Genomic DNA, 10,349 nt, shown 5'->3' with positions numbered 1-10,349 from the left:
GTAAGGGCAAAATTGGGCCTTCCAAAGAACGTGTCTGATGTTGGGAAAAGAGCAGATACACTAACGTGGATTGGGCCTGAATATGCCAGAGCCAATTTTCTGAGGAACTTTGTTCTGCCTGGAAATGGTTGCAATCAAAACCATTTAAAAGCATCCGTTAGTCTTGCAAGACCATGGATCTGCGCCTGGAAAGTCTTCACTCTCCAGAGCGCAGGCCTGGGCAAGGTTGTATGGAAGACCAGCAGTTGCCCATGCTGCAAGTCTCCCCTCTCCACGACACCAATGTTGTCCAAGGGAAGGGCATTAGGACCCATACAGCTTGGCACCAGTGTCGTCGCAGAGCAATGTGTGATTAAGTGCCTTGCTCAAGGATACAACATGTTGCCTCAGCTGGGGCTCGAACTCACGACCTTCAGGTCGCTAGTCCAATGCCTTAACCACCTGGCCACGTGCCCACTCAAAACCATTTAACAAACCTCAATAATTAAACAAACCTGAACAATCCTTTTACTCATTCTGTTCCCTTAGAACTAATGTTCTCCATTAAAAAAGTCAAAGCTGGTGCTGGTTTGTAGGCAGGTTCCCCAGTACAAGTACTGTGGAAATACCACAGGTTCATAAGAGGAACAAACACAAAGCTCCGATGATTTTTTTGGAAGGGTCACATCTCAGTGTTTAGTCATCTGTGGGGGATTACATGAAATGAGAAGGTGGAGGATAGTGTGCTAGGGTTGGTGACTCTGGATCTTCTGGATGTGGATGAAAACAAGATGGAAACAGGGTTAGCATGTATTACACCCAGCTCAGTACACAGCCTTGCAGCAACTAAAGGCTTGAAGCCAGCAGCGAAATTCAAACTGGCCCAAGAGAAAACAGATTTCTGTCCAGAACCCAACACAGCAGCAGAGAGAAGTTAAGAAACCAGTAGTACACTGGGGTGTAGCACTGTTTGAAATCCAATGGCATTTCTTCCACTGGGATCTATTATCTGGAAGTAATTCATTTCTTCTGGTTTGAGTGTAACCCACTTAAGCATTCCACATGCATATTGGCTTCCCAATTCTGATTTTTACTGAGGTGCCTGACTTATATATTAATCCCAACATAAGAAAATGTTAAAGATTAGCTTTATTTGTTACATGTACAAAGAGTGAATTGTGTTATTTACATCAAATCCAATCAGCGAGGATTTGCTCTGCTCAAGTTCCCCCTTGCTTCCAGTGCCAACATAGCAGCCCCACAACACACGAACCCTAACCATAGGACTTTGGAATGAGGGAGGAATCCGGAGAAAACTCACACAGTCTTGGGAAGAATGTACAAACTCCTTGCAGACAGCAGTAGGAATCGAACCCCGATCTTACAGCTGGCATTGAAAAATGTTGTGCCAACCACTATGTTACCGTTCCATCCAACTTTTGCACCGTGACAGTATCGTAGTCGATTAAGTTCACCCGAGACCTGATGATTGATTATTGAAAACCTTCCCATGCTCAATTGTGCACTCCCACTCCCAACGTGAAATATAAAAGTTTAATCTGAAACCCAATGACTCCTGATCATATGAATCCCCAAAACAATCACTCCCCACATTGTTTCCTGAACATTCCTTGTTCTCAGGGTCCTAATATCAGGCTTCCAGAACGTGTTTTCTTTCCAGGTTAACTTTAAACCTCTTCTACCAGAAGATAAACTCAAATTGCAAAATGGTGATCTAGGTCATGTCGCTTTAGTCAAGTAAATGGTGGAAAGTATCCACCTAATGTTGTGATCTTCTAAAAGCTCTGATGACCATGTTTCCTCTCCAGCTACCTCGCCTCCTCCACTATAATCATGGTATTTCCAGCACTTGGCCGCAGCTGGCATGAGGGACAACTACTGACCTCAAATGTGTGTTAGTGGCCTCAATGCTAATGAAGAATAAAAGGAAAAGGCAAAGGAGAAGGTCATTTGGCCACTTGAGCCTGACCATACAGATGAACCTGTCCTCAACAGCACGCTTAACCCTTAATTCCTCTAAAGTTTGCACACCTCAGCATTGAATATAACCTTTGACTCACAGCCCTCTGGTACGCAGAATTCCAAAGGTTCGTATTCTCTAAGGAAAATTAAGGCCCCTCATCAGCCTACAAGGAGTTGCCCTCAATCTGAATCTTCCTAAAAGTAAAATCTATAAAACTTCCTCAGAATCAGTAAGATCATGCCATTAATATGGCCAGCTTCATATTCAAAGCAGTTTACAGCCAGATGTTTAAAACCACTGGATGTTTCATGCTTTGAGCTGCTTAAGAATGTGGAAGATGAGTATTACAATGTGATTAAATGATAACCATCCTAGGCCAGACTGGTTGGAGTTGATTGATGTAGATATAGATCTGTATCAACATGGGCCATCTAGAGGTAAGTGTTGAATTTCTTTTTTTTTGGTGCTAGTGGAGAAGATGTAAGCTACTAGAATGCACTAAAACTAATGAAGGTCTTCTATGTCCATGTTCATATGATGTATCATATCCATGACCCTTTCATGTCTTGCTAACCTCTCTGACCCCTGCACTGGCCCAGTTTTCAGTCAGCACTTTGGTAAGCTGAGCAGCAATGCTTTTTTGAGATTCTACAATTTGGCCACCAAGATGAAATGAGAACAAAGCCCCAAAGTAAAACTTTTTCTCTGCTGAAATAAACAGGCTGCTAATAAACTGTATAGGTCAGATGGCCAAAGGTGACTACCATCACACAATGTTTACCTGGAAAGAAGTGCTAGTGGGATCTGGGATTCAAGTGGGATCTAACAGATGGGGAGCTGTTGAGTGTGGTGGATTGAAATACTTGGAAAAACAGAATGGAAGAACATTTGAGAAATTTGCTTGACATCAACTAGCTGCTCCCTGCCTCCCATTAACAGTGGAATCATTCGTGCTGTGGCCAGCTATGCAGACATGTCATAAAGGTTTGCATCACAAACAGGAACAGGCCCAACCATTGGTGTATTAACCTTATTTCTTCAGAACATATTGAAGTCAACAGCATTTTAGGTGATCTGAACTAATTTGAATATATACTTCTGTACTTACATTGACTACTATTCTTCCCTTCTGTGACAATTTTGTCAAGTTTTCCTTCAAAATCAACAAAAACGAAGAGCACGTTCAGGGTTCTCAGGTCCTGACAGCTCAATTTGGATCAAAGAGCCCCTTTGCCAGTTGTTGTTGTCTTCGTTCTCCAAGGATAAAAAACAGATGTGTTCCTTTACTTTAGACGCTGGGCTGATATGAGCTCAGCTGTTCATCCATTTGTGGAGCAATTAACAATGGTCACAATATTCAGCCTTCACGCATGGTGAAATGTCAGTAATGTCACTGGTTGCAAAGAAACAAGCAGCCCATTGAGAGTATAAATATTTTTCAAAATCAGATGTTTCTTCGCACCAACCACACCCACAGTCATCCTATCATGCCTGCAATAAACTACCATGCTTTGAAGTTTATGCACATCACAGGACAGTGTCCTGAGCAATTAACATAAAATACTAACAAATTTAAGTGCATTTGAAATGGCCAATCTATTTCAGACAAACCATAAATCATCAAATGGATTATTTTACAGTATTGTTCATGTGATTTTTTACTATCCACCTTATCTAAAGGCTGATATGGCAGGCAAAGTGATTAACCTGCTCAGCAATCTAGCACAATGTGATGCTGTTTTTGCTGTTGACATTTAATGGGGAAAAAATAAGGTTTAGCAAATGTTTAAATGAGAATTTCCTGTGTCGATGTTGCAGCACACTGTAGTGCTAGTCCTTCCACCATTAGATGGCGCTGTGACATATCATTGTGATTCCCTACCTAGCAGAGCATTCTTGATTACTCAACCTGATTTTCAAGTATTTTCCTACTTCATTGGATGTTTGAAGCGTGACTTTCAGATTTTTACCTAATAAGCGAGGGTCATAAAACCCACCAGGTTTTGATTTCTCTGCCTTTGTCTGTGACAATATACGGTTCACTTTCTCCACAAACGGAAGCCCTAAGTAGCGGAGGCACACTGCTCTTCAAGTCACCACAGTGGGAACAGATGAAGCCAAGTGTAAGCAGTAAAGTCTCAAAGAAACACAAAATAATCTGCAGATGCTGTGATCAAAGCAACACTTTCAATACGCTGGATGAACTCAGCAGGTCAGGCAGCATCAGTGGAAACGATGAGTCGACGTTTCGGGCCGGAACCCTTCGTCAGGACTGAAGAATGAAGGAGGTGGAAGGATTTGAAGAATGCTTGTAGGTTCAGTTGAAAGACCAGTAATTTAAAAGACAAAGGGGTGAGGGAGGGGAAGCATCGACGTCATAGGCAGGAAAACAATGGGTAGTAGAAGAAGAAGGAAGGACCTCACCAGTTCCCCACCACCACTACCCTTCTCCTGTTGGCGGAACTGGTTCTCATACTTAATAACTTCTCTTTTGGCTCTTCCCACTTTCTTCAGACTAAGGGTGTAGCTATGGGAACTCGCATGGGACCCAGCTACGTCTGCCTCTTCATTGGTTATGTGGAACAGTCTGTGCTCCAAACTCAAACTGGTACTGCTCCTCAAATTTTCCTTCGGTACATTGACGACTACATTGGTGCTCCATGCTGAGCTCATCAATTTCATCGACTTTACTTCAAACTTCCACCCAGCCCTCAGATTCACTTGGTCTACCTCGGACACTCCTCTCCCCTTTCTCAATGTCTCGATCTCCATCTCTGGAGACAGACTGTCCACTGACAGCTTCTACGAGCCCACTGACTCTCATAGCTACCTCGACTATACCTCTTCCCACCTCACCACATGTAAAAATGCCATTCTCTATTCCCAGTTCCTCCGTCTCCGCCGCATCTACTCCGAGGATGAGGCTTTCCGTTCCAGGACATCTCAAATGTCCTCTTTCTTTAAGGATCATGGTTTCCCTTCTACCGTCATCAATGATGCCCTACCCACATCTCCTCCATTTCCCGTACTTCGACCCTCACCCCCATCCTTCCGCAACCACAACAAGGACAGAGTTCCCCTTGTCCTTACCTACCACTCCACCAGCCTCCAGATCCAGCACATTATCCTACGCAACCTCCACCATCTTCAACAGGACCCCACCACTAAGCATATCTTTCCCTCTCCACCCCCTCCACTTTCCGCAGGGATCGGTCCCTCCGCGACTCCCTTATCCACACGTCCATCCCCATCTCCCGTCCGGCACTTATCCCTGTAAGCGTAAGTGCTACACCTGTCCCTACACCTCCTCTCTTACCACCATTCAGGGCCCCAAACAGTCCTTCCAGGTGAGGCAACACTTCACTTGTGAGTCTGTTGGGGTCATCTATTGCATCCGATGCTCCCGGTGCGGCCTCCTCTACATTGGTGAAACCTGACGCAGATTGGGGGACCGCTTTGTCGAGCACCTCCAGTCCGTCTGCCACAACAGACAGGATCTTCCGGTAGCCACCTGAAGCACCTTCAATAACTCCAAAAGACTGAAGTTGGGTAAAATACTGAAAGGCTTTTATTCGCTGTACAATACGACCTCCATGGTGAGGGTCTGCCCCGGACTGAGGGGGAGGGGCAAGGCGAAATCACCTTTATACAAGAATCTGTGGGAGGAGCCACAGGGGCAGTCAGCAGAGGGGCGTGTCCAGACAGGTAACCCAGTTACAACATATATATGGTTTACCACATTCACCCCTCCTTTTTTTTAAAAAGAGTCCCGCAGGGTGAAGTGACTGACAATATTTAAAACAAGTATATTTACAGGTCAAGTCTATCAGGCGGTCGAGTCCGTCGCTGTGATCTACGTAGCACCGGCGGTGATTGCGTCGGTGATGGCGGTTGTGCTGGCTCCGGCCTGACTTGAGGTGCCAGCATGTTAGGCGTTGTTAATCCTTTGTGCGTGTGCGTCGCGCCCGGTATGGGAGTGTCGTGTGGTGTCTGTATAGGGTTTGGGGTGCACGGTGTCTCGTAGGTACATACATTGGTGGGTACGGGGTCAATAGTCACCACAGAGTGTTCAGGGTAGGGGCCTGGAGCTCCTGCGGGCGCCAGGTTGCGGATGGACACCGTATCCTCCCGCCCATCAGGTAAAACCACATAGGCATTCTGAGGGTTCGCATGAAGTAAGTGAACCCTCTCGACCATCGGGGAGTATTTATTGCTCCTCGCATGTTTCTGGAGCAGCACTGGCCCCAGGGACATCAGGCAAGTTGGTAGGGTGGTTCCAGTGGTCGACTTTCTGGAAAAAGAAAAGAGCCACTCATGAGGGGTGGCATTGGTGGCCGTGCATAACAGGGAGCGGATGGAGTGGACTGCCTCGGGAAGGACCTCCTGCCAGCGGGAGACCGGCAGTCCCTTTGACCTGAGGGCTAAGAGTGTGGCTTTCCACACCGTGCCATTCTCCTTCTCCACCTGTCCATTCCCCCAGGGATTATAGCTCGTGGTCCTACTGGTTGCAATTCCCCTAGCCAGTAGGTATTCGTGCAGCTCGTCACTCATAAACAAGGACCCTCTGTCACTATGGATATAGCATGGGTATCCGAACAGAGTGAAGAGCTTGCGCAGGGCTTTTATAACTGATGTGGTAGTGGTGTCCGGGCAGGGGATGGCGAAGGGGAACCGCGAGTACTTGTCGATAATGTTAAGAAAGTACACATTGCGGTCAGTGGAGGGAAGGGGGCCCTTAAAGTCAACACTCAGTTGCTCAAAGGGGCGGGTGGCCTTGATGAGTGGTGCCTTTTCGGGTCGGTAGAAGTGCGGTTTGCACTCTGCGCAGACTTGGCAGTCCCTGGTCATCGTCCTGATCTCCTCAAGGGAGTAAGGCAGGTTCCGGGCTTTCACAAAGTGGATAAGCTGGGTGATCCCCAGGTGGCAAAGATCTACATGTAGGGCGTATAGCCGGTCGATCTGCGCGCTGGCGCACGTTCCCCGGGATAGGGCATCGGAGGGCTCATTGAGCTTCCCAGGACTGTACATGATGTCATAGTTGTAGGTGGAGAGTTCGATTCTCCATCTCAAAATTTTATCATATTTGATTTTGCCCCGCTGTTGGTTATTAAACATGAATGCGACTGAGCGCTGGTCAGTTAGCAGGGTGAACCTTTTGCTGGCAAGATAGTGCCTCCAGTGCCTAATAGCTTCCACTATGGCCTGGGCCTCTTTCTCTACCACAGAGTGCCGAATTTCAGGGCCTTGAAGGGTACGAGAGAAGAATGCCACTGGTCTTCCTGCCTGGTTGAGGGTAGCAGCCAGCGCAAAGTCGGAGGCGTCACTCTCTACTTGGAAGGGAATGGACTCATCCACCGCATGCATTGCTGCTTTGGCAATGTCCCCTTTTATGCGGTTGAAGGCCATGTGGGCCTCGGCAGAGAGGGGGAATGTGGTGGACTTGACCAGGGGGTGGGCCTTGTCTGCGTGGTTAGAGACCCATTGAGTGTAATATGAAAAGAAGCCCAGGCACCTTTTGAGGGCTCTGAGGCTGTTGGGAAGAGGGAGTTCCAACAGGGGGCGCATACGGTCAGGGTCAGGGCCAATGACTCCATTCTCCACCCAAGGATAGCAAGTCGGGTGGTCCCAAATACACACTTGTCCTTGTTATAGGTGAGATTGAAGGCTTTGGCCGCTTGGAGAAATTTTTGGAGGTTGTTGTCGTGATCCTGCCGGTCGTGACCGCAGATGGTGATGTTATCCAGATATGGGAACGTGGCCTTCAGTTGGCACTGGTCCACCATCCGGTCCATTGCCCTCTGGAAGACAGATACACCATTTGTGACACCAAAGGGGACGCGCAGGAATTGATAAAGCCTGCCATCCGCCTCGAAGGCAGTGTAAGGGTGGTCTTCCTGGCGGATGGGGAGCTGATGGTAAGCGGATTTTAGGTCTATGGTCGAGTACACCTTGTACTGTGCTATCTGACTGACCATATCCGTGATGTGGGGTAGAGGGTACGCGTCGAGCTGCGTGAACCTATTAATGGTCTGGCTATAGTCCACAACCAGCCTATTCTTCTCCCCGTTCCAAACAACGACTGCCTGTGCCCTCCAAGGACTTGTGTTTGTCTCAATGACCCCCTCCCTGAGCAGCCGCTGCACCTCCGACTTAATAAAAGCTCTGTCCCCCGCGCTGTACCTCCTGCTTTTAGTTGCCACGGGTTTACAGTCGGGGGTCAGGTTGGCGAACAGCGGTGGGGGAGGGATCCTGAGGGTGGAGAGGCCACAAGTGGCGTCGGTAGTGTGGCAGTTGGTATGGTGTTGGGTGGGATGTGCGAGTCGGTGTGTGTGTGTGTGTGTGTGTGTGTATGTGTGTGTGTGTGTGGTCAGTAGCAGGGTATGTGACGTATCCCTACAAAACTGGGGATTTACAACAGTAATTGGTGGGAGGGGCCCATCATACTTCATTGTCACGCTTTTCAGGTGGCTCTGGAAGTCGAGCCCCAATAGCACAGGGGCACACAGTTGAGGCATAACCAGTAATGTAAAGTCTCAATATTCTGCGCCCTGCACCACTAGCGTTGCTACACAACCCCCCCGGATGTCTGTTGTATGCGACCTGGAAGCCATGGTGACCCTCTGACTTACCGGCTGTATCACGAGTCCGCAATGCTGCACTGTGTCCAGGTGGATAAAACTCTCCGTGCTGCCTGTGTCAAACAGGCAGCTTGTCCTGCGCCCCTCCACCAGGATGTCCATCATTGACCTTGTGAGCTGATGGGGAGCGCTTTGGTCGAGGGTCACGGAGGCCAGGGTTGAGTCGCTGTCTTGGTCCGGCGCGGTGGGCTGCCCCGTGAGCACCCGTTGGTCGTAGGCGGTGGGAGGGGGCGCCGACCAAGATGGCCGCCCCCATGTCTCGCACGTGGTGGTGGCGTGCAGGGAAGATGGTGGCAGGCAAGATGGTGACCCCCACGTCTCGCATGCGGCGCTGCTCAATCCCACTCGCGATTTGGACTTACAGATCTTGGTGAAGTGGCCCCTCTTTCCACAGCTGGAGCAGGTAGCTTGTCGGGCCGCGCAGCGTTTCCGGGGGTGCTTCTCGAGTCTGCAGAAGTAGCACTTCGCGGACTTGCGACTGGCGGCAGCTGAGGTTGATTCGCCGGCGGGTTGCGGGGTCTGTGGCGCCCACGAGGCCATCGGGGGATCACATGTCTTGAGAGCCTCAGAGTTGTGCAGAGCTCCCTCCAGCGTGTCGGCCAGCTCGATTGCCGAACTTAAGGTAAGATCGGCTTTTTCCAGCAGCCGCTGGCGCACGTACACTGACCTGGTCCCCGTAACGAAGGCGTCTCTCACTAGGAGTTCTGCATGCTGCGCCGCCGTCAGCTCCTGGCAATTGCAGGCTCGCACGAGTGTCTGTAGGGCCCGGACAAACTCAGCACTCGATTCCCCGGGCTGTTGTTGCCGTGTTGCTAAGCGATGCCGAGCATAGGCGCTGTTTATCGGCCGCAGGTATTGTCCTTTGAGGGTGCTCATTGCGCCGTCGTAGCTCGGCTGGTCTCTGATCAGCGAATAGACCTGTGGACTGACACTGGAAAGTAGAACTCTGCGCTTCGCTACGGGGTCGGTCACTTTAATCTCCTCTAGGTACTCTTCGAAGCAGGCCAGCCAGAGATCAAAAGCATTTCCAGCTTCAGACGTTTGTGGATCGATGTCTAACTTGTCGGGTCTCAGGGTGTGTTCCATGCTTTAAAATGTACAGCAAATAAAATTAAAGCACCTTCAATAATTCCAAAGGACTGAAGTTGGGTAAAATACTGAAAGGCTTTTATTCGCTGTACAATACGACCTCCACGGTGAGTGTCTGCCCCCAGACTGACGGGAAGGGGCAAGGCAAAATCACCTTTATACGGGAATCTGTGGGAGGAGCCACGGGGCAGTCAGCAGAGGGGCGTGTCCAGACAGTTAACCCAGTTACAACATATATGTGGTTTACCACACCACCCACTTCAACTCATTGCCATTCAGATATGTCCATACATGGCCTCCTCTACTGCCATAATGAGGCTAAACTCATGTTGGAGGAGCAACATCTCATATATCGTCTAGGTAGTCTTGAGCCCCTTGGTATGAATATAGAATTCTCCAACTTCCAGTAGTTCCCTCCCCCTCACTTTCTCTATCCCTATTTCACTCTGCCCCCTCCCCCAGCTGCCTATCATCTCCCTCATGGTTCTGCCTCCTTCTTCTACTACCCATTGTTTTCCTGCCCTATGACGTCCCTGCTTCCCCTCCCCTACCCCTTTGTCTTTCAAATTACTGGGCTTTATATTGAACCTACAAGCATTCTTCAAATCCTTCCACCTCCTTCATTCTTCAGTCCTGACGAAGGGTTCCGGCCCGAAACG

This window comes from Mobula hypostoma, chromosome 9, assembly GCF_963921235.1.
Source record: "Mobula hypostoma chromosome 9, sMobHyp1.1, whole genome shotgun sequence".
Lineage (NCBI taxonomy): Eukaryota > Metazoa > Chordata > Chondrichthyes > Myliobatiformes > Myliobatidae > Mobula > Mobula hypostoma.
The sequence above is the reverse complement of the archived record's forward strand: the minus strand, read 5'-3'. Positions refer to the sequence as shown.